At 40.0% G+C, this 25,408-nt stretch overlaps 4 long non-coding RNA genes across 4 annotated transcripts; all 4 read left to right on the top strand.

Moving 5' to 3' along the window:
* The first annotated feature begins 4,500 nt into the window (after positions 1-4,500).
* LOC143414000 (uncharacterized) lies at positions 4,501-5,501 on the top strand. The gene is made up of 2 exons (XR_013094559.1): positions 4,501-4,743; positions 5,024-5,501. It is a non-coding gene; the product is annotated as an uncharacterized LOC143414000 (long non-coding RNA).
* Positions 5,502-11,111: 5,610 nt separating this feature from the next.
* LOC112436608 (uncharacterized) lies at positions 11,112-12,034 on the top strand. The gene is made up of 2 exons (XR_003025165.2): positions 11,112-11,276; positions 11,557-12,034. It is a non-coding gene; the product is annotated as an uncharacterized LOC112436608 (long non-coding RNA).
* Positions 12,035-17,576: 5,542 nt separating this feature from the next.
* On the top strand, positions 17,577-18,577 carry LOC143413988 (uncharacterized). Its single transcript, XR_013094552.1, has 2 exons — positions 17,577-17,819; positions 18,100-18,577. It is a non-coding gene; the product is annotated as an uncharacterized LOC143413988 (long non-coding RNA).
* Positions 18,578-24,119: 5,542 nt separating this feature from the next.
* LOC143413989 (uncharacterized) lies at positions 24,120-25,120 on the top strand. The gene is made up of 2 exons (XR_013094553.1): positions 24,120-24,362; positions 24,643-25,120. It is a non-coding gene; the product is annotated as an uncharacterized LOC143413989 (long non-coding RNA).
* Positions 25,121-25,408: the final 288 nt, after the last annotated feature.

Below are 25,408 nucleotides of genomic sequence, written 5' to 3' on the forward strand. Positions count from 1 at the left end.
ACATTTTTAGACACTCTAAGCTTTTTGAAAAAGAAAATGATCAAATTGTAACACAGAGTGTGGTCAGACTGCTTTTGTTACACACAAATACCTGTACACGTTTGTAAATCTTAGTTTACGCTAAGAGATCAGAGGAGAAGGGTGGAGTGCCCACTCCAGGTCAGGGATGAGTTCCTCCTCCAAGTGGAAGAGTTTAAGTATCTCAGGGTCTTGTTCACGAGTGATGGGAGAAGGGAGCAGGAGATCGACAGACAGATTGGTGCTCTCAATTTACTGGTCAATCTACGTCCCTACCCTCACCTGTGGTCACGAGCTGTGGGTAGTGACTGAAAGAACAAGACTGCAGATACAAATGGCTAATATGAGCTTCCTCAGACGCGTCGATGGCCTCTCCCTTAGAGGGGAGGCCAAGTGGCTTCTTTCCACATGGAAAGAAGCCACTTGAGGTGGTTCGGGCATCTGAGAAGAACACCTCCTGGGGTGAGGTGATCCGGGCATGTCCCACTGAGAGGAGGCCCCCGTGCCTTGGTGTTCCCCCAAACAAGCTGAAGGAGGTGGGTGGGGAGAGGGAGGTCTGGGCTTCTTTGCTTGGGCTGCTGCCCCCGTGATCCGCGATCCAGTAGAGTTGAGTATGTGGGTTACGCCCATTAAAAACTTGCCAGATTTTCTAATACAATACCAAACAGCACATTCTGCTATTCACTCTTGCTTTGAGCTTTGATACCCAGGTGCTCCAGTCATGTTCCTGATTGATACAAGTTTGATTTACTGAATACTAGCTAAGCAATCTAAGCAATCTACAGAATCTACAGAATCAACAAATTTCTTCCAGTCAGCGAATGCTGCATATAATTTTATTTTTTGCTTGTTGCAACGTGCATAAAATTAAAAGGTTAAAACTAATGAAACTAGTTTTGAATTTTTTTTTTTATTTGATTCAATTTTATATCATGAAATATGCAGAAAAAATAGAATTGGGCTGAAAGGTCTAATGCTTCATAACGTATTCAGGTTGTGTATCATATTTTTTAAAAGTAACTAAGTAAGAAAGTAACAAATTACTTACAAAAATAAGCAATCAGTAAAGTAATGGGATTAATTTCTTGGAGAAGTAATCAGTAATTAGTAAATAATTACTATTTTCAAGTAACTTGACCAACACAGGGTATTACCGTATGAAGTGGCAGATGTTAAAGAAACTGTTCGGCTACATGTCCAGTAGGTGGTGCAGACGACTGTCAGGATCCACTAATTCACCACAGTCAGAGTCTTTTGGATTACCTCTGCATCAGCTGAAGGAGTTAGTTTATTTAGTTTTTTGGTTATGTCATAGAATAAAAAGGCCCACATTTTGGAAGGATTTAAGCCCATAAATAAACAGCAGAAATATCCATGTATAGAAAACCTTTTTCTATTAGAAAAAATTCTAATAATGTATAGATACATATCAATACTCAATAACTCATTGTTCCACTTACAATAGCTGTAAGTGCAGCTTACCATGACTTGAGTGTTATCTCACACATCAACCACGGTAAAGCGTGTTATAGACAAGCCAGCCCACTGTGACCATTTCATGCTTTGCCTCTTTCAAAGTGTGAAATATACATGCATGCAAAAATTGCAGTAAGCTGTGGTTACAGCAGAGGGAGACATTTTATTTCAAGCCAAAGTGAAAAGAACCACAGGAAAGCATTTAAAAATGAAATTATTAACACATTTACAATTAAATATACATCAGCTGCCTAGCACTGCTCTGCTCACTACTGTGATATGGAGTTGCACACAAGTGTTTCTGTTTGCAACACTTTGCAAGATGTTGAAAGAGATGGAAGGAAAGATCTTACTGTAAACTAGCTCCGGCCTTGAGTTGAATTATTTCTTCAAGAAGTCACTTGGATGAGTGACGAAATGTTTCTCCCACACATAGGGTTTTAGATAGCACCTCCTCTCCTGACTTAGCTTGTTTTTGTTTGTTATTTTGGCCTGTGTTCACCAGGGAGTTAAGTTTTCAGTGGAGACAAATAAACCACCGTTCACTTAATAAATTGTTTTTTCTTCCCAAACCGTCACTTCCTTTTTAACCCTTATGCTACGTTCCTGTACCCCTAGACTGGGGCGTAACACATCTGAAATGAAAAGCCTGTAAACGTGTGTTCCAGCCTCCTGACTTTGCTGGCACTCGGTCTTCATACTCGACTCCAGATCTGGACTTGTGTTGAACTCGACTGAGGTGGTCTGATCAGACACAGCGCTGCTGTTTGCTGCAGCTGTCCAAAAATCACAGACAAAGTCAGGAATGTTTTTACCTCGTCTAGCTGCTCTGTGTGTGTGTGTGTGTGTGTGTGTGTGTGTGTGTGTGTGTGTGTGTGTGTGTGTACAGGTCACATGACAGCACAGCATTTTCTACCCACAGTTTGAACTGAGCAAGAAATAACAAATGTATTTATTCAACTTACAGACAATAAAAAAACAAACAGGAATCAGTGTAAAATTTAATAACTTTTATTGATGTTAACTTTTTAAAAAGTTATTAAAAAGAAAACCCCAACAGAAAAACCCCTCTGAGCAAGCACTTGGCGACAGTGGGGAAGAAAAACTCCCTTTTAAGAGGGAGAAACTTCCGGCAGAACCAGGCTCAGTGAGGGGACAGCCATCTGCCGCGACCGTTCCAAGGGGTTATCACAATTTTTTTCTACAATGCATCAACCTTGTTTTGTCTCCTGGTGAAACAAAACAGTCGGCCTATAGATGAGAAAAACCGACGTATGCAACTTGGCTTCTTCGAAAGTTTGGCTGCCTCTTCTATGAAAATTTTAACAATCGTATTGTCGACTGTTGGTTCATTTAATTCCATGTTTTGCAGAACTACTTCTGCCTCTTGCCACTGTTTACACAGGGCTTTGAAAATCACCTTCTCAAAGTTTTTGAACTTCCTTAAGGGGATTTGATCAATTTCATCCCTGATTTTAGCCCAGATTTTTTCGCTAAGCCTCTTGTAGATGGTTAAAACTCTTTCTGGACTTATGACTTTACCTGATTTTTTTATAACCCGCTTAACTAGTTCTTCCATACATGTTTCCACAAAAAATCGGTATTTTTCTTTGTTTTGAGACAATTCATCCTTTGCTACCAAAGGGTGTTTTTTGAATTGATTTTGCATGCTGGCTTCATGTTGAGCCGAGGATTTCTTTGGGGTTACATCATTTTCCAAAGAGGTTCCTGCTTTATCTACAGCCTGCGTGGTGTCACGGTTTTTCTTGTCTATTGGAGTTCTGGGCTCGTCAGATGTATCAATGATATTTGTGGCAACATTTTCTGCTGTGTTGTTCACGTTGACTGTTGTTTTCTGTTGTTCAGGAGCTGTCTGTGTCTCCTTTGAGGCCACTGTTGTTGTGATGTTTTCTGTGATGTTGATCAAATCCCTTGTTTTCTGTAGAATCACAGCCTTAATGTGATCTGCCAGCGATGCATTATCCTCTGAGTTTTCAGGTGTTTCCATGGTATTTTGGATATTAGTGATAAGTGTGGCACCAGCGGAATTTTCTGCTGTGCTGTTCACGTTGACTGTTGCTTTCTGTAAAATAACAACTGGCACACAGATTAGATTTCCCATGATGCGGTCACCTGTGTTAGAGGTCTGTGCAAGTTCAGGAGCTGTTTCTGTCTCCTCTAAGGCCACTGTTGTTGTGCTATTTTCTGGGATGTTTAACAAATCCATTGCTTTCTGTAGAATCACAGCCTTAATTTGATCTGCCAGCGATGCATAATCCTCTGAGTTTTCAGTTGTTTCCGTGGTATTTTGGATATTAGTGATAAATGTGACATCAGCGGAATTTTCTGCTGTGCTGTGCAAGTTGGCTGTTGTTTCCTGTGAAATATGAGCTGGCATTTCCGTGTTGCGGTCAACTGTGTTAGAGGTCTGTGCAAGTTCAGGAGCTGTCTGTGTCTGCTTTAAGGCCACTGTTGTTGTGCTAGTGACAGCAGTGTCCTGGCAAAACCTCAGTTCTGCACCTGCTGACAGTGAGCATAGGGCAATGACATTATCTACAAAATTACATAGCCTTCCTATGGTGGCATTTTCGGCGTAATCAGACCGCAACTGTTGCCACTGCTCATGTGTAACATTATTTAGCAATTCCTCTAGCAGTGGCCTAACATCATTTGCAGGAGTGGAATGACTCCTGACATTGTCTGGATTGCTCCTAGCTGTGTTGTTGTCCATTTTGCTTCAATATCTATTTGTTTGCTGTTAATGTCTTCTCTCTGTTTGTTAAAGCGAGCGTTAGAAAAAACAGAGTTGCAGAGGGCTATTTATAGGTTTTTGTCTGTATGACGTCTTTGAAGCCCCGCCCACTTCAAGTGTGACGTCTTTGAAGCCTTTGATCTAAGCCCCGCCCACTTCGAGCAAAAAAAGAATGCGCTCGGAGAGTGTGGTTTGTTTGTCTCTCTCTCTCTCTCTCTCTCTCCCCCCCCCCCCCCCCCAAGCTTCATCACAGCCTCCCATAATAATAACTTTAGTAATGGTAGCAGTTAAAATATTGTCTGGTTTCATTTGGAACAACGATAGTTGTTTCGTTTATCGTTGATTGTTGATCTATTACAGTCGACCAGGTGACAACAATCACGTTGAAAAATCATTTATTTATAGTTGGCCGGAAACTAAAGCTGCTGTCACTTGGACTATTCCGTAGCACCCACCCGAGTAGTCGTCCTCGTCCCTGCACTGCACGTCGATCTCAGGTAAGAATGTATTTATTTAGTCATTGTTTGAATGCTGAATTTGGAAAAACAGTCAAGATTGCTTGATATTTATAGTCTATTAAAATGTATATTATAGTATATTTAAAATGTGGGGAAAATTTCTCAATAGAAATGTCTAAAATATCATAATTTGGTTCCCAAGTATAAATAACATTTAAAGCTATCTTGGACAGAAGGAAAAGAGTATGTATTTCTTAGAAAACGCGAAATCTGCACAAACATACCATTTTCATGTCATAATGTTCTTTCTGTTATAAAGCTATATTAGCAAAGGTGCTGTAAAGTTGTTAGCAGTGTGTCAGCTTGGTGACCTGCCACAGAGTACCTTTGTGACGTCATTCGCTATGCTCCAGATCGGATGGGTGGTGCAGGACGCCCGACGACTCTCATCTATATACAATTCCCAGCAGCAGACAACTCCAACATTCTGTATTTAATATTTGAATATATATTTTTTAATTTTCTGTCTGTGTGCCAAGGTGAGCTATGCACCTGTTTATTGTTACCTGCTGTGTCTCATGTTAAGAAAACATGTATGGTCAAAATAAAAACACTAGCTTTTAGTGTACAGGATGGATGTGAATGTTAGTGAACAAAACAGGCCTGCTGTATATCAGATGATGTGTATATTCTTAATGTTTTTATGCTTACAAAACTCTACTCAAGTTTCTTTTAAAGTTTTTGCTTGCATTTCCTACACAAATGTCAAAATAATAAAAAATCTTTGTGCACTGATACATGGTCTCACATTTTTATCTATTCAGCTGCTGTGTGATGCACACCAGTGGTCCTCACTGCGCAATGTTAAAAGAAAGGCTTCATTTTTATCAGCTGGTTTTCACATAGGCCAAACATCTCTAAGGATATTTCTCCATTGTCTATAAATACATGTCAACAACATGTAGCAACAACTACTACTGATTCATACATGTCCATCACTTTGGATGAGTGCATGTTTTTTTGCACACTGTCATCCTGTGCACTGTCCCAGCATGATTAGACCTTAGCGATGAACCTTGTTGCCAAAAAGCAAAGCCAGTGGGAGCAACATCTTCCAGAGCTAAAGCTCCGTTCACCAGCACTACTGGTGAGCCTTGTCTATAACAATGCCATGTTTACATCACATACCAAATGTAGTCATTTTTTTTTTAAATTAACAGAATGATATATAGGATGTGATACTGATTACATAGTACTGATCCTCACCTGAGTACATTTTGTTTTATAATTTCCCTGAGGTCCAGAACATCTCCATCATAATGATCATATCTTGTTTGGGGATGCTGCCCTGCCACACAGTTTGTAGGCCTCAAAAACCTGTTGATCTCAGTACACCTGCAGATTCAAGGAGACATACTTTTACAGGTGACAGTATGTACTAAAGTATATGTAATTTAAACTTTTTTCATAACATTATGAAGTTGTGTGATATGCGAGTGAGAGATTATGACAAACATCCAGAAAAGTCTTGTGATCATGCAGTCATGTCTGAAACTTCTCCCACACCGAGTGCAAGACAGGGTGGAAAAACCCTTTAATTCATAGTGTTCTTGTTGCAGTGAAACGCTAAAAGATTTAAAACAAAAAATAAGGGCACATAAAGTGACACTGCTTGCTTTTTGCAAACTACTTTCACAAAAAGCCCATTATGGATTATGCTCAAGTACACTGTTGTGTAAAATTTACTTTAGTAAATTTACTTGTTTCATGCTTGGTCATGCAAGTTCTGTAAGTGAGTGAAAATAATTCCACAATTTTTTTTAGACATTTTTAGACACTCTAAGCTTTTTGAAAAAGAAAATGATCAAATTGTAACACAGAGTGTGGTCAGACTGCTTTTGTTACACACAAATACCTGTACACGTTTGTAAATCTTAGTTTACGCTAAGAGATCAGAGGAGAAGGGTGGAGTGCCCACTCCAGGTCAGGGATGAGTTCCTCCTCCAAGTGGAAGAGTTTAAGTATCTCAGGGTCTTGTTCACGAGTGATGGGAGAAGGGAGCAGGAGATCGACAGACAGATTGGTGCTCTCAATTTACTGGTCAATCTACGTCCCTACCCTCACCTGTGGTCACGAGCTGTGGGTAGTGACTGAAAGAACAAGACTGCAGATACAAATGGCTAATATGAGCTTCCTCAGAAGCGTGGATGGCCTCTCCCTTAGAGGGGAGGCCAAGTGGCTTCTTTCCACATGGAAAGAAGCCACTTGAGGTGGTTCGGGCATCTGAGAAGAACACCTCCTGGGGTGAGGTGATCCGGGCATGTCCCACTGAGAGGAGGCCCCCGTGCCTTGGTGTTCCCCCAAACAAGCTGAAGGAGGTGGGTGGGGAGAGGGAGGTCTGGGCTTCTTTGCTTGGGCTGCTGCCCCCGTGATCCGCGATCCAGTAGAGTTGAGTATGTGGGTTACGCCCATTAAAAACTTGCCAGATTTTCTAATACAATACCAAACAGCACATTCTGCTATTCACTCTTGCTTTGAGCTTTGATACCCAGGTGCTCCAGTCATGTTCCTGATTGATACAAGTTTGATTTACTGAATACTAGCTAAGCAATCTAAGCAATCTACAGAATCTACAGAATCAACAAATTTCTTCCAGTCAGCGAATGCTGCATATAATTTTATTTTTTGCTTGTTGCAACGTGCATAAAATTAAAAGGTTAAAACTAATGAAACTAGTTTTGAATTTTTTTTTGCAGTTGATTCAATTTTATATCATGAAATATGCAGAAAAAATAGAATTGGGCTGAAAGGTCTAATGCTTCATAACGTATTCAGGTTGTGTATCATATTTTTTAAAAGTAACTAAGTAAGAAAGTAACAAATTACTTACAAAAATAAGCAATCAGTAAAGTAATGGGATTAATTTCTTGGAGAAGTAATCAGTAATTAGTAAATAATTACTATTTTCAAGTAACTTGACCAACACAGGGTATTACCGTATGAAGTGGCAGATGTTAAAGAAACTGTTCGGCTACATGTCCAGTAGGTGGTGCAGACGACTGTCAGGATCCACTAATTCACCACAGTCAGAGTCTTTTGGATTACCTCTGCATCAGCTGAAGGAGTTAGTTTATTTAGTTTTTTGGTTATGTCATAGAATAAAAAGGCCCACATTTTGGAAGGATTTAAGCCCATAAATAAACAGCAGAAATATCCATGTATAGAAAACCTTTTTCTATTAGAAAAAATTCTAATAATGTATAGATACATATCAATACTCAATAACTCATTGTTCCACTTACAATAGCTGTAAGTGCAGCTTACCATGACTTGAGTGTTATCTCACACATCAACCACGGTAAAGCGTGTTATAGACAAGCCAGCCCACTGTGACCATTTCATGCTTTGCCTCTTTCAAAGTGTGAAATATACATGCATGCAAAAATTGCAGTAAGCTGTGGTTACAGCAGAGGGAGACATTTTATTTCAAGCCAAAGTGAAAAGAACCACAGGAAAGCATTTAAAAATGAAATTATTAACACATTTACAATTAAATATACATCAGCTGCCTAGCACTGCTCTGCTCACTACTGTGATATGGAGTTGCACACAAGTGTTTCTGTTTGCAACACTTTGCAAGATGTTGAAAGAGATGGAAGGAAAGATCTTACTGTAAACTAGCTCCGGCCTTGAGTTGAATTATTTCTTCAAGAAGTCACTTGGATGAGTGACGAAATGTTTCTCCCACACATAGGGTTTTAGATAGCACCTCCTCTCCTGACTTAGCTTGTTTTTGTTTGTTATTTTGGCCTGTGTTCACCAGGGAGTTAAGTTTTCAGTGGAGACAAATAAACCACCGTTCACTTAATAAATTGTTTTTTCTTCCCAAACCGTCACTTCCTTTTTAACCCTTATGCTACGTTCCTGTACCCCTAGACTGGGGCGTAACACATCTGAAATGAAAAGCCTGTAAACGTGTGTTCCAGCCTCCTGACTTTGCTGGCACTCGGTCTTCATACTCGACTCCAGATCTGGACTTGTGTTGAACTCGACTGAGGTGGTCTGATCAGACACAGCGCTGCTGTTTGCTGCAGCTGTCCAAAAATCACAGACAAAGTCAGGAATGTTTTTACCTCGTCTAGCTGCTCTGTGTGTGTGTGTGTGTGTGTGTGTGTGTGTGTGTGTGTGTGTGTACAGGTCACATGACAGCACAGCATTTTCTACCCACAGTTTGAACTGAGCAAGAAATAACAAATGTATTTATTCAACTTACAGACAATAAAAAAACAAACAGAAATCAGTGTAAAATTTAATAACTTTTATTGATGTTAACTTTTTAAAAAGTTATTAAAAAGAAAACCCCAACAGAAAAACCCCTCTGAGCAAGCACTTGGCGACAGTGGGGAAGAAAAACTCCCTTTTAAGAGGGAGAAACTTCCGGCAGAACCAGGCTCAGTGAGGGGACAGCCATCTGCCGCGACCGTTCCAAGGGGTTATCACAATTTTTTTCTACAATGCATCAACCTTGTTTTGTCTCCTGGTGAAACAAAACAGTCGGCCTATAGATGAGAAAAACCGACGTATGCAACTTGGCTTCTTCGAAAGTTTGGCTGCCTCTTCTATGAAAATTTTAACAATCGTATTGTCGACTGTTGGTTCATTTAATTCCATGTTTTGCAGAACTACTTCTGCCTCTTGCCACTGTTTACACAGGGCTTTGAAAATCACCTTCTCAAAGTTTTTGAACTTCCTTAAGGGGATTTGATCAATTTCATCCCTGATTTTAGCCCAGATTTTTTCGCTAAGCCTCTTGTAGATGGTTAAAACTCTTTCTGGACTTATGACTTTACCTGATTTTTTTATAACCCGCTTAACTAGTTCTTCCATACATGTTTCCACAAAAAATCTGTATTTTTCTTTGTTTTGAGACAATTCATCCTTTGCTACCAAAGGGTGTTTTTTGAATTGATTTTGCATGCTGGCTTCATGTTGAGCCGAGGATTTCTTTGGGGTTACATCATTTTCCAAAGAGGTTCCTGCTTTATCTACAGCCTGCGTGGTGTCACGGTTTTTCTTGTCTATTGGAGTTCTGGGCTCGTCAGATGTATCAATGATATTTGTGGCAACATTTTCTGCTGTGTTGTTCACGTTGACTGTTGTTTTCTGTTGTTCAGGAGCTGTCTGTGTCTCCTTTGAGGCCACTGTTGTTGTGATGTTTTCTGTGATGTTGATCAAATCCCTTGTTTTCTGTAGAATCACAGCCTTAATGTGATCTGCCAGCGATGCATTATCCTCTGAGTTTTCAGGTGTTTCCATGGTATTTTGGATATTAGTGATAAGTGTGGCACCAGCGGAATTTTCTGCTGTGCTGTTCACGTTGACTGTTGCTTTCTGTAAAATAACAACTGGCACACAGATTAGATTTCCCATGATGCGGTCACCTGTGTTAGAGGTCTGTGCAAGTTCAGGAGCTGTTTCTGTCTCCTCTAAGGCCACTGTTGTTGTGCTATTTTCTGGGATGTTTAACAAATCCATTGCTTTCTGTAGAATCACAGCCTTAATTTGATCTGCCAGCGATGCATAATCCTCTGAGTTTTCAGTTGTTTCCGTGGTATTTTGGATATTAGTGATAAATGTGACATCAGCGGAATTTTCTGCTGTGCTGTGCAAGTTGGCTGTTGTTTCCTGTGAAATATGAGCTGGCATTTCCGTGTTGCGGTCAACTGTGTTAGAGGTCTGTGCAAGTTCAGGAGCTGTCTGTGTCTGCTTTAAGGCCACTGTTGTTGTGCTAGTGACAGCAGTGTCCTGGCAAAACCTCAGTTCTGCACCTGCTGACAGTGAGCATAGGGCAATGACATTATCTACAAAATTACATAGCCTTCCTATGGTGGCATTTTCGGCGTAATCAGACCGCAACTGTTGCCACTGCTCATGTGTAACATTATTTAGCAATTCCTCTAGCAGTGGCCTAACATCATTTGCAGGAGTGGAATGACTCCTGACATTGTCTGGATTGCTCCTAGCTGTGTTGTTGTCCATTTTGCTTCAATATCTATTTGTTTGCTGTTAATGTCTTCTCTCTGTTTGTTAAAGCGAGCGTTAGAAAAAACAGAGTTGCAGAGGGCTATTTATAGGTTTTTGTCTGTATGACGTCTTTGAAGCCCCGCCCACTTCAAGTGTGACGTCTTTGAAGCCTTTGATCTAAGCCCCGCCCACTTCGAGCAAAAAAAGAATGCGCTCGGAGAGTGTGGTTTGTTTGTCTCTCTCTCTCTCTCTCTCTCTCTCCCCCCCCCCCCCCCCCCCCCCCCAAGCTTCATCACAGCCTCCCATAATAATAACTTTAACTTTAGTAATGGTAGCAGTTAAAATATTGTCTGGTTTCATTTGGAACAACGATAGTTGTCTCGTTTATCGTTGATTGTTGATCTATTACAGTCGACCAGGTGACAACAATCACGTTGAAAAATCATTTATTTATAGTTGGCCGGAAACTAAAGCTGCTGTCACTTGGACTATTCCGTAGCACCCACCCGAGTAGTCGTCCTCGTCCCTGCACTGCACGTCGATCTCAGGTAAGAATGTATTTATTTAGTCATTGTTTGAATGCTGAATTTGGAAAAACAGTCAAGATTGCTTGATATTTATAGTCTATTAAAATGTATATTATAGTATATTTAAAATGTGGGGAAAATTTCTCAATAGAAATGTCTAAAATATCATAATTTGGTTCCCAAGTATAAATAACATTTAAAGCTATCTTGGACAGAAGGAAAAGAGTATGTATTTCTTAGAAAACGCGAAATCTGCACAAACATACCATTTTCATGTCATAATGTTCTTTCTGTTATAAAGCTATATTAGCAAAGGTGCTGTAAAGTTGTTAGCAGTGTGTCAGCTTGGTGACCTGCCACAGAGTACCTTTGTGACGTCATTCGCTATGCTCCAGATCGGATGGGTGGTGCAGGACGCCCGACGACTCTCATCTATATACAATTCCCAGCAGCAGACAACTCCAACATTCTGTATTTAATATTTGAATATATATTTTTTAATTTTCTGTCTGTGTGCCAAGGTGAGCTATGCACCTGTTTATTGTTACCTGCTGTGTCTCATGTTAAGAAAACATGTATGGTCAAAATAAAAACACTAGCTTTTAGTGTACAGGATGGATGTGAATGTTAGTGAACAAAACAGGCCTGCTGTATATCAGATGATGTGTATATTCTTAATGTTTTTATGCTTACAAAACTCTACTCAAGTTTCTTTTAAAGTTTTTGCTTGCATTTCCTACACAAATGTCAAAATAATAAAAAATCTTTGTGCACTGATACATGGTCTCACATTTTTATCTATTCAGCTGCTGTGTGATGCACACCAGTGGTCCTCACTGCGCAATGTTAAAAGAAAGGCTTCATTTTTATCAGCTGGTTTTCACATAGGCCAAACATCTCTAAGGATATTTCTCCATTGTCTATAAATACATGTCAACAACATGTAGCAACAACTACTACTGATTCATACATGTCCATCACTTTGGATGGTTGCATGTTTTTTTGCACACTGTCATCCTGTGCACTGTCCCAGCATGATTAGACCTTAGCAATGAACCTTGTTGCCAAAAAGCAAAGCCAGTGGGAGCAACATCTTCCAGAGCTAAAGCTCCGTTCACCAGCACTACTGGTGAGCCTTGTCTATAACAATGCCATGTTTACATCACATACCAAATGTAGTCATTTTTTTTAAATTAACAGAATGATATATAGGATGTGATACTGATTACATAGTACTGATCCTCACCTGAGTACATTTTGTTTTATAATTTCCCTGAGGTCCAGAACATCTCCATCATAATGATCATATCTTGTTTGGGGATGCTGCCCTGCCACACAGTTTGTAGGCCTCAAAAACCTGTTGATCTCAGTACACCTGCAGATTCAAGGAGACATACTTTTACAGGTGACAGTATGTACTAAAGTATATGTAATTTAAACTTTTTTCATAACATTATGAAGTTGTGTGATATGCGAGTGAGAGATTATGACAAACATCCAGAAAAGTCTTGTGATCATGCAGTCATGTCTGAAACTTCTCCCACACCGAGTGCAAGACAGGGTGGAAAAACCCTTTAATTCATAGTGTTCTTGTTGCAGTGAAACGCTAAAAGATTTAAAACAAAAAATAAGGGCACATAAAGTGACACTGCTTGCTTTTTGCAAACTACTTTCACAAAAAGCCCATTATGGATTATGCTCAAGTACACTGTTGTGTAAAATTTACTTTAGTAAATTTACTTGTTTCATGCTTGGTCATGCAAGTTCTGTAAGTGAGTGAAAATAATTCCACAATTTTTTTTAGACATTTTTAGACACTCTAAGCTTTTTGAAAAAGAAAATGATCAAATTGTAACACAGAGTGTGGTCAGACTGCTTTTGTTACACACAAATACCTGTACACGTTTGTAAATCTTAGTTTACGCTAAGAGATCAGAGGAGAAGGGTGGAGTGCCCACTCCAGGTCAGGGATGAGTTCCTCCTCCAAGTGGAAGAGTTTAAGTATCTCAGGGTCTTGTTCACGAGTGATGGGAGAAGGGAGCAGGAGATCGACAGACAGATTGGTGCTCTCAATTTACTGGTCAATCTAGGTCCCTACCCTCACCTGTGGTCACGAGCTGTGGGTAGTGACTGAAAGAACAAGACTGCAGATACAAATGGCTAATATGAGCTTCCTCAGACGCGTGGATGGCCTCTCCCTTAGAGGGGAGGCCAAGTGGCTTCTTTCCACATGGAAAGAAGCCACTTGAGGTGGTTCGGGCATCTGAGAAGAACACCTCCTGGGGTGAGGTGATCCGGGCATGTCCCACTGAGAGGAGGCCCCCGTGCCTTGGTGTTCCCCCAAACAAGCTGAAGGAGGTGGGTGGGGAGAGGGAGGTCTGGGCTTCTTTGCTTGGGCTGCTGCCCCCGTGATCCGCGATCCAGTAGAGTTGAGTATGTGGGTTACGCCCATTAAAAACTTGCCAGATTTTCTAATACAATACCAAACAGCACATTCTGCTATTCACTCTTGCTTTGAGCTTTGATACCCAGGTGCTCCAGTCATGTTCCTGATTGATACAAGTTTGATTTACTGAATACTAGCTAAGCAATCTAAGCAATCTACAGAATCTACAGAATCAACAAATTTCTTCCAGTCAGCGAATGCTGCATATAATTTTATTTTTTGCTTGTTGCAACGTGCATAAAATTAAAAGGTTAAAACTAATGAAACTAGTTTTGAATTTTTTTTTGCAGTTGATTCAATTTTATATCATGAAATATGCAGAAAAAATAGAATTGGGCTGAAAGGTCTAATGCTTCATAACGTATTCAGGTTGTGTATCATATTTTTTAAAAGTAACTAAGTAAGAAAGTAACAAATTACTTACAAAAATAAGCAATCAGTAAAGTAATGGGATTAATTTCTTGGAGAAGTAATCAGTAATTAGTAAATAATTACTATTTTCAAGTAACTTGACCAACACAGGGTATTACCGTATGAAGTGGCAGATGTTAAAGAAACTGTTCGGCTACATGTCCAGTAGGTGGTGCAGACGACTGTCAGGATCCACTAATTCACCACAGTCAGAGTCTTTTGGATTACCTCTGCATCAGCTGAAGGAGTTAGTTTATTTAGTTTTTTGGTTATGTCATAGAATAAAAAGGCCCACATTTTGGAAGGATTTAAGCCCATAAATAAACAGCAGAAATATCCATGTATAGAAAACCTTTTTCTATTAGAAAAAATTCTAATAATGTATAGATACATATCAATACTCAATAACTCATTGTTCCACTTACAATAGCTGTAAGTGCAGCTTACCATGACTTGAGTGTTATCTCACACATCAACCACGGTAAAGCGTGTTATAGACAAGCCAGCCCACTGTGACCATTTCATGCTTTGCCTCTTTCAAAGTGTGAAATATACATGCATGCAAAAATTGCAGTAAGCTGTGGTTACAGCAGAGGGAGACATTTTATTTCAAGCCAAAGTGAAAAGAACCACAGGAAAGCATTTAAAAATGAAATTATTAACACATTTACAATTAAATATACATCAGCTGCCTAGCACTGCTCTGCTCACTACTGTGATATGGAGTTGCACACAAGTGTTTCTGTTTGCAACACTTTGCAAGATGTTGAAAGAGATGGAAGGAAAGATCTTACTGTGAACTAGCTCCGGCCTTGAGTTGAATTATTTCTTCAAGAAGTCACTTGGATGAGTGACGAAATGTTTCTCCCACACATAGGGTTTTAGATAGCACCTCCTCTCCTGACTTAGCTTGTTTTTGTTTGTTATTTTGGCCTGTGTTCACCAGGGAGTTAAGTTTTCAGTGGAGACAAATAAACCACCGTTCACTTAATAAATTGTTTTTTCTTCCCAAACCGTCACTTCCTTTTTAACCCTTATGCTACGTTCCTGTACCCCTAGACTGGGGCGTAACACATCTGAAATGAAAAGCCTGTAAACGTGTGTTCCAGCCTCCTGACTTTGCTGGCACTCGGTCTTCATACTCGACTCCAGATCTGGACTTGTGTTGAACTCGACTGAGGTGGTCTGATCAGACACAGCGCTGCTGTTTGCTGCAGCTGTCCAAAAATCACAGACAAAGTCAGGAATGTTTTTACCTCATCTAGCTGCTCTGTGTGTGTGTGTGTGTGTGTGTGTGTGTGTGTGTGTGTGTGTGTGTGTGTGTGTGTGTACAGGTCACATGACAGCACAGCATTTTCTACCCACAGTTTGAACTGAGCAAGAAATAACAAATGTATTTATTCAACTTACAGACAATAAAAAAACAAACAGAAATCAGTGTAAAATTTAATAACTTTTATTGATGTTAACTTTTTTAAAAGTTATTAAAAAGAAAACCCCAACAGAAAAACCCCTCTGAGCAAGCACTTGGCGACAGTGGGGAAGAAAAACTCCCTTTTAAGAGGGAGAAACTTCCGGCAGAACCAGGCTCAGTGAGGGGACAGCCATCTGCCGCGACCGTTCCAAGGGGTTATCACAATTTTTTTCTACAATGCATCAACCTTGTTTTGTCTCCTGGTGAAACAAAACAGTCGGCCTATAGATGAGAAAAACCGACGTATGCAACTTGGCTTCTTCGAAAGTTTGGCTGCCTCTTCTATGAAAATTTTAACAATCGTATTGTCGACTGTTGGTTCATTTAATTCCATGTTTTGCAGAACTACTTCTGCCTCTTGCCACTGTTTACACAGGGCTTTGAAAATCACCTTCTCAAAGTTTTTGAACTTCCTTAAGGGGATTTGATCAATTTCATCCCTGATTTTAGCCCAGATTTTTTCACTAAGCCTCTTGTAGATGGTTAAAACTCTTTCTGGACTTATGACTTTACCTGATTTTTTTATAACCCGCTTAACTAGTTCTTCCATACATGTTTCCACAAAAAATCGGTATTTTTCTTTGTTTTGAGACAATTCATCCTTTGCTACCAAAGGGTGTTTTTTGAATTGATTTTGCATGCTGGCTTCATGTTGAGCCGAGGATTTCTTTGGGGTTACATCATTTTCCAAAGAGGTTCCTGCTTTATCTACAGCCTGCGTGGTGTCACGGTTTTTCTTGTCTATTGGAGTTCTGGGCTCGTCAGATGTATCAATGATATTTGTGGCAACATTTTCTGCTGTGTTGTTCACGTTGACTGTTGTTTTCTGTTGTTCAGGAGCTGTCTGTGTCTCCTTTGAGGCCACTGTTGTTGTGATGTTTTCTGTGATGTTGATCAAATCCCTTGTTTTCTGTAGAATCACAGCCTTAATGTGATCTGCCAGCGATGCATTATCCTCTGAGTTTTCAGGTGTTTCCATGGTATTTTGGATATTAGTGATAAGTGTGGCACCAGCGGAATTTTCTGCTGTGCTGTTCACGTTGACTGTTGCTTTCTGTAAAATAACAACTGGCACACAGATTAGATTTCCCATGATGCGGTCACCTGTGTTAGAGGTCTGTGCAAGTTCAGGAGCTGTTTCTGTCTCCTCTAAGGCCACTGTTGTTGTGCTATTTTCTGGGATGTTTAACAAATCCATTGCTTTCTGTAGAATCACAGCCTTAATTTGATCTGCCAGCGATGCATAATCCTCTGAGTTTTCAGTTGTTTCCGTGGTATTTTGGATATTAGTGATAAATGTGACATCAGCGGAATTTTCTGCTGTGCTGTGCAAGTTGGCTGTTGTTTCCTGTGAAATATGAGCTGGCATTTCCGTGTTGCGGTCAACTGTGTTAGAGGTCTGTGCAAGTTCAGGAGCTGTCTGTGTCTGCTTTAAGGCCACTGTTGTTGTGCTAGTGACAGCAGTGTCCTGGCAAAACCTCAGTTCTGCACCTGCTGACAGTGAGCATAGGGCAATGACATTATCTACAAAATTACATAGCCTTCCTATGGTGGCATTTTCGGCGTAATCAGACCGCAACTGTTGCCACTGCTCATGTGTAACATTATTTAGCAATTCCTCTAGCAGTGGCCTAACATCATTTGCAGGAGTGGAATGACTCCTGACATTGTCTGGATTGCTCCTAGCTGTGTTGTTGTCCATTTTGCTTCAATATCTATTTGTTTGCTGTTAATGTCTTCTCTCTGTTTGTTAAAGCGAGCGTTAGAAAAAACAGAGTTGCAGAGGGCTATTTATAGGTTTTTGTCTGTATGACGTCTTTGAAGCCCCGCCCACTTCAAGTGTGACGTCTTTGAAGCCTTTGATCTAAGCCCCGCCCACTTCGAGCAAAAAAAGAATGCGCTCGGAGAGTGTGGTTTGTTTGTCTCTCTCTCTCTCTCTCTCTCTCTCTCTCCCCCCCCCCCCCCCCCCCCCCCCAAGCTTCATCACAGCCTCCCATAATAATAACTTTAGTAATGGTAGCAGTTAAAATATTGTCTGGTTTCATTTGGAACAACGATAGTTGTTTCGTTTATCGTTGATTGTTGATCTATTACAGTCGACCAGGTGACAACAATCACGTTGAAAAATCATTTATTTATAGTTGGCCGGAAACTAAAGCTGCTGTCACTTGGACTATTCCGTAGCACCCACCCGAGTAGTCGTCCTCGTCCCTGCACTGCACGTCGATCTCAGGTAAGAATGTATTTATTTAGTCATTGTTTGAATGCTGAATTTGGAAAAACAGTCAAGATTGCTTGATATTTATAGTCTATTAAAATGTATATTATAGTATATTTAAAATGTGGGGAAAATTTCTCAATAGAAATGTCTAAAATATCATAATTTGGTTCCCAAGTATAAATAACATTTAAAGCTATCTTGGACAGAAGGAAAAGAGTATGTATTTCTTAGAAAACGCGAAATCTGCACAAACATACCATTTTCATGTCATAATGTTCTTTCTGTTATAAAGCTATATTAGCAAAGGTGCTGTAAAGTTGTTAGCAGTGTGTCAGCTTGGTGACCTGCCACAGAGTACCTTTGTGACGTCATTCGCTATGCTCCAGATCGGATGGGTGGTGCAGGACGCCCGACGACTCTCATCTATATACAATTCCCAGCAGCAGACAACTCCAACATTCTGTATTTAATATTTGAATATATATTTTTTAATTTTCTGTCTGTGTGCCAAGGTGAGCTATGCACCTGTTTATTGTTACCTGCTGTGTCTCATGTTAAGAAAACATGTATGGTCAAAATAAAAACACTAGCTTTTAGTGTACAGGATGGATGTGAATGTTAGTGAACAAAACAGGCCTGCTGTATATCAGATGATGTGTATATTCTTAATGTTTTTATGCTTACAAAGCTCTACTCAAGTTTCTTTTAAAGTTTTTGCTTGCATTTCCTACACAAATGTCAAAATAATAAAAAATCTTTGTGCACTGATACATGGTCTCACATTTTTATCTATTCAGCTGCTGTGTGATGCACACCAGTGGTCCTCACTGCGCAATGTTAAAAGAAAGGCTTCATTTTTATCAGCTGGTTTTCACATAGGCCAAACATCTCTAAGGATATTTCTCCATTGTCTATAAATACATGTCAACAACATGTAGCAACAACTACTACTGATTCATACATGTCCATCACTTTGGATGAGTGCATGTTTTTTTGCACACTGTCATCCTGTGCACTGTTCCAGCATGATTAGACCTTAGCGATGAACCTTGTTGCCAAAAAGCAAAGCCAGTGGGAGCAACATCTTCCAGAGCTAAAGCTCCGTTCACCAGCACTACTGGTGAGCCTTGTCTATAACAATGCCATGTTTACATCACATACCAAATGTAGTCATTTTTTTTAAATTAACAGAATGATATATAGGATGTGATACTGATTACATAGTACTGATCCTCACCTGAGTACATTTTGTTTTATAATTTCCCTGAGGTCCAGAACATCTCCATCATAATGATCATATCTTGTTTGGGGATGCTGCCCTGCCACACAGTTTGTAGGCCTCAAAAACCTGTTGATCTCAGTACACCTGCAGATTCAAGGAGACATACTTTTACAGGTGACAGTATGTACTAAAGTATATGTAATTTAAACTTTTTTCATAACATTATGAAGTTGTGTGATATGCGAGTGAGAGATTATGACAAACATCCAGAAAAGTCTTGTGATCATGCAGTCATGTCTGAAACTTCTCCCACACCGAGTGCAAGACAGGGTGGAAAAACCCTTTAATTCATAGTGTTCTTGTTGCAGTGAAACGCTAAAAGATTTAAAACAAAAAATAAGGGCACATAAAGTGACACTGCTTGCTTTTTGCAACCTACTTTCACAAAAAGCCCATTATGGATTATGCTCAAGTACACTGTTGTGTAAAATTTACTTTAGTAAATTTACTTGTTTCATGCTTGGTCATGCAAGTTCTGTAAGTGAGTGAAAATAATTCCACAATTTTTTTTAGACATTTTTAGACACTCTAAGCTTTTTGAAAAAGAAAATGATCAAATTGTAACACAGAGTGTGGTCAGACTGCTTTTGTTACACACAAATACCTGTACACGTTTGTAAATCTTAGTTTACGCTAAGAGATCAGAGGAGAAGGGTGGAGTGCCCACTCCAGGTCAGGGATGAGTTCCTCCTCCAAGTGGAAGAGTTTAAGTATCTCAGGGTCTTGTTCACGAGTGATGGGAGAAGGGAGCAGGAGATCGACAGACAGATTGGTGCTCTCAATTTACTGGTCAATCTACGTCCCTACCCTCACCTGTGGTCACGAGCTGTGGGTAGTGACTGAAAGAACAAGACTGCAGATACAAATGGCTAATATGAGCTTCCTCAGACGCGTGGATGGCCTCTCCCTTAGAGGGGAGGCCAAGTGGCTTCTTTCCACATGGAAAGAAGCCACTTGAGGTGGTTCGGGCATCTGAGAAGAACACCTCCTGGGGTGAGGTGATCCGGGCATGTCCCACTGAGAGGAGGCCCCCGTGCCTTGGTGTTCCCCCAAACAAGCTGAAGGAGGTGGGTGGGGAGAGGGAGGTCTGGGCTTCTTTGCTTGGGCTGCTGCCCCCGTGATCCGCGATCCAGTAGAGTTGAGTATGTGGGTTACGCCCATTAAAAACTTGCCAGATTTTCTAATACAATACCAAACAGCACATTCTGCTATTCACTCTTGCTTTGAGCTTTGATACCCAGGTGCTCCAGTCATGTTCCTGATTGATACAAGTTTGATTTACTGAATACTAGCTAAGCAATCTAAGCAATCTACAGAATCTACAGAATCAACAAATTTCTTCCAGTCAGCGAATGCTGCATATAATTTTATTTTTTGCTTGTTGCAACGTGCATAAAATTAAAAGGTTAAAACTAATGAAACTAGTTTTGAAATTTTTTTTTTTATTTGATTCAATTTTATATCATGAAATATGCAGAAAAAATAGAATTGGGCTGAAAGGTCTAATGCTTCATAACGTATTCAGGTTGTGTATCATATTTTTTAAAAGTAACTAAGTAAGAAAGTAACAAATTACTTACAAAAATAAGCAATCAGTAAAGTAATGGGATTAATTTCTTGGAGAAGTAATCAGTAATTAGTAAATAATTACTATTTTCAAGTAACTTGACCAACACAGGGTATTACCGTATGAAGTGGCAGATGTTAAAGAAACTGTTCGGCTACATGTCCAGTAGGTGGTGCAGACGACTGTCAGGATCCACTAATTCACCACAGTCAGAGTCTTTTGGATTACCTCTGCATCAGCTGAAGGAGTTAGTTTATTTAGTTTTTTGGTTATGTCATAGAATAAAAAGGCCCACATTTTGGAAGGATTTAAGCCCATAAATAAACAGCAGAAATATCCATGTATAGAAAACCTTTTTCTATTAGAAAAAATTCTAATAATGTATAGATACATATCAATACTCAATAACTCATTGTTCCACTTACAATAGCTGTAAGTGCAGCTTACCATGACTTGAGTGTTATCTCACACATCAACCACGGTAAAGCGTGTTATAGACAAGCCAGCCCACTGTGACCATTTCATGCTTTGCCTCTTTCAAAGTGTGAAATATACATGCATGCAAAAATTGCAGTAAGCTGTGGTTACAGCAGAGGGAGACATTTTATTTCAAGCCAAAGTGAAAAGAACCACAGGAAAGCATTTAAAAATGAAATTATTAACACATTTACAATTAAATATACATCAGCTGCCTAGCACTGCTCTGCTCACTACTGTGATATGGAGTTGCACACAAGTGTTTCTGTTTGCAACACTTTGCAAGATGTTGAAAGAGATGGAAGGAAAGATCTTACTGTGAACTAGCGCCGGCCTTGAGTTGAATTATTTCTTCAAGAAGTCACTTGGATGAGTGACGAAATGTTTCTCCCACACATAGGGTTTTAGATAGCACCTCCTCTCCTGACTTAGCTTGTTTTTGTTTGTTATTTTGGCCTGTGTTCACCAGGGAGTTAAGTTTTCAGTGGAGACAAATAAACCACCGTTCACTTAATAAATTGTTTTTTCTTCCCAAACCGTCACTTCCTTTTTAACCCTTATGCTACGTTCCTGTACCCCTAGACTGGGGCGTAACACATCTGAAATGAAAAGCCTGTAAACGTGTGTTCCAGCCTCCTGACTTTGCTGGCACTCGGTCTTCATACTCGACTCCAGATCTGGACTTGTGTTGAACTCGACTGAGGTGGTCTGATCAGACACAGCGCTGCTGTTTGCTGCAGCTGTCCAAAAATCACAGACAAAGTCAGGAATGTTTTTACCTCGTCTAGCTGCTCTGTGTGTGTGTGTGTGTGTGTGTGTGTGTGTGTGTGTGTGTGTGTGTGTGTGTACAGGTCACATGACAGCACAGCATTTTCTACCCACAGTTTGAACTGAGCAAGAAATAACAAATGTATTTATTCAACTTACAGACAATAAAAAAACAAACAGAAATCAGTGTAAAATTTAATAACTTTTATTGATGTTAACTTTTTTAAAAGTTATTAAAAAGAAAACCCCAACAGAAAAACCCCTCTGAGCAAGCACTTGGCGACAGTGGGGAAGAAAAACTCCCTTTTAAGAGGGAGAAACTTCCGGCAGAACCAGGCTCAGTGAGGGGACAGCCATCTGCCGCGACCGTTCCAAGGGGTTATCACAATTTTTTTCTACAATGCATCAACCTTGTTTTGTCTCCTGGTGAAACAAAACAGTCGGCCTATAGATGAGAAAAACCGACGTATGCAACTTGGCTTCTTCGAAAGTTTGGCTGCCTCTTCTATGAAAATTTTAACAATCGTATTGTCGACTGTTGGTTCATTTAATTCCATGTTTTGCAGAACTACTTCTGCCTCTTGCCACTGTTTACACAGGGCTTTGAAAATCACCTTCTCAAAGTTTTTGAACTTCCTTAAGGGGATTTGATCAATTTCATCCCTGATTTTAGCCCAGATTTTTTCGCTAAGCCTCTTGTAGATGGTTAAAACTCTTTCTGGACTTATGACTTTACCTGATTTTTTTATAACCCGCTTAACTAGTTCTTCCATACATGTTTCCACAAAAAATCTGTATTTTTCTTTGTTTTGAGACAATTCATCCTTTGCTACCAAAGGGTGTTTTTTGAATTGATTTTGCATGCTGGCTTCATGTTGAGCCGAGGATTTCTTTGGGGTTACATCATTTTCCAAAGAGGTTCCTGCTTTATCTACAGCCTGCGTGGTGTCACGGTTTTTCTTGTCTATTGGAGTTCTGGGCTCGTCAGATGTATCAATGATATTTGTGGCAACATTTTCTGCTGTGTTGTTCACGTTGACTGTTGTTTTCTGTTGTTCAGGAGCTGTCTGTGTCTCCTTTGAGGCCACTGTTGTTGTGATGTTTTCTGTGATGTTGATCAAATCCCTTGTTTTCTGTAGAATCACAGCCTTAATGTGATCTGCCAGCGATGCATTATCCTCTGAGTTTTCAGGTGTTTCCATGGTATTTTGGATATTAGTGATAAGTGTGGCACCAGCGGAATTTTCTGCTGTGCTGTTCACGTTGACTGTTGCTTTCTGTAAAATAACAACTGGCACACAGATTAGATTTCCCATGATGCGGTCACCTGTGTTAGAGGTCTGTGCAAGTTCAGGAGCTGTTTCTGTCTCCTCTAAGGCCACTGTTGTTGTGCTATTTTCTGGGATGTTTAACAAATCCATTGCTTTCTGTAGAATCACAGCCTTAATTTGATCTGCCAGCGATGCATAATCCTCTGAGTTTTCAGTTGTTTCCGTGGTATTTTGGATATTAGTGATAAATGTGACATCAGCGGAATTTTCTGCTGTGCTGTGCAAGTTGGCTGTTGTTTCCTGTGAAATATGAGCTGGCATTTCCGTGTTGCGGTCAACTGTGTTAGAGGTCTGTGCAAGTTCAGGAGCTGTCTGTGTCTGCTTTAAGGCCACTGTTGTTGTGCTAGTGACAGCAGTGTCCTGGCAAAACCTCAGTTCTGCACCTGCTGACAGTGAGCATAGGGCAATGACATTATCTACAAAATTACATAGCCTTCCTATGGTGGCATTTTCGGCGTAATCAGACCGCAACTGTTGCCACTGCTCATGTGTAACATTATTTAGCAATTCCTCTAGCAGTGGCCTAACATCATTTGCAGGAGTGGAATGACTCCTGACATTGTCTGGATTGCTCCTAGCTGTGTTGTTGTCCATTTTGCTTCAATATCTATTTGTTTGCTGTTAATGTCTTCTCTCTGTTTGTTAAAGCGAGCGTTAGAAAAAACAGAGTTGCAGAGGGCTATTTATAGGTTTTTGTCTGTATGACGTCTTTGAAGCCCCGCCCACTTCAAGTGTGACGTCTTTGAAGCCTTTGATCTAAGCCCCGCCCACTTCGAGCAAAAAAAGAATGCGCTCGGAGAGTGTGGTTTGTTTGTCTCTCTCTCTCTCTCTCTCTCTCTCTCTCTCCCCCCCCCCCCCCCCCCCCCCCCCCCAAGCTTCATCACAGCCTCCCATAATAATAACTTTAGTAATGGTAGCAGTTAAAATATTGTCTGGTTTCATTTGGAACAACGATAGTTGTTTCGTTTATCGTTGATTGTTGATCTATTACAGTCGACCAGGTGACAACAATCACGTTGAAAAATCATTTATTTATAGTTGGCCGGAAACTAAAGCTGCTGTCACTTGGACTATTCCGTAGCACCCACCCGAGTAGTCGTCCTCGTCCCTGCACTGCACGTCGATCTCAGGTAAGAATGTATTTATTTAGTCATTGTTTGAATGCTGAATTTGGAAAAACAGTCAAGATTGCTTGATATTTATAGTCTATTAAAATGTATATTATAGTATATTTAAAATGTGGGGAAAATTTCTCAATAGAAATGTCTAAAATATCATAATTTGGTTCCCAAGTATAAATAACATTTAAAGCTATCTTGGACAGAAGGAAAAGAGTATGTATTTCTTAGAAAACGCGAAATCTGCACAAACATACCATTTTCATGTCATAATGTTCTTTCTGTTATAAAGCTATATTAGCAAAGGTGCTGTAAAGTTGTTAGCAGTGTGTCAGCTTGGTGACCTGCCACAGAGTACCTTTGTGACGTCATTCGCTATGCTCCAGATCGGATGGGTGGTGCAGGACGCCCGACGACTCTCATCTATATACAATTCCCAGCAGCAGACAACTCCAACATTCTGTATTTAATATTTGAATATATATTTTTTAATTTTCTGTCTGTGTGCCAAGGTGAGCTATGCACCTGTTTATTGTTACCTGCTGTGTCTCATGTTAAGAAAACATGTATGGTCAAAATAAAAACACTAGCTTTTAGTGTACAGGATGGATGTGAATGTTAGTGAACAAAACAGGCCTGCTGTATATCAGATGATGTGTATATTCTTAATGTTTTTATGCTTACAAAGCTCTACTCAAGTTTCTTTTAAAGTTTTTGCTTGCATTTCCTACACAAATGTCAAAATAATAAAAAATCTTTGTGCACTGATACATGGTCTCACATTTTTATCTATTCAGCTGCTGTGTGATGCACACCAGTGGTCCTCACTGCGCAATGTTAAAAGAAAGGCTTCATTTTTATCAGCTGGTTTTCACATAGGCCAAACATCTCTAAGGATATTTCTCCATTGTCTATAAATACATGTCAACAACATGTAGCAACAACTACTACTGATTCATACATGTCCATCACTTTGGATGAGTGCATGTTTTTTTGCACACTGTCATCCTGTGCACTGTTCCAGCATGATTAGACCTTAGCGATGAACCTTGTTGCCA

The sequence above is a fragment of the Maylandia zebra genome, linkage group LG19 (genome assembly GCF_041146795.1).
Source record: "Maylandia zebra isolate NMK-2024a linkage group LG19, Mzebra_GT3a, whole genome shotgun sequence".
Lineage (NCBI taxonomy): Eukaryota > Metazoa > Chordata > Actinopteri > Cichliformes > Cichlidae > Maylandia > Maylandia zebra.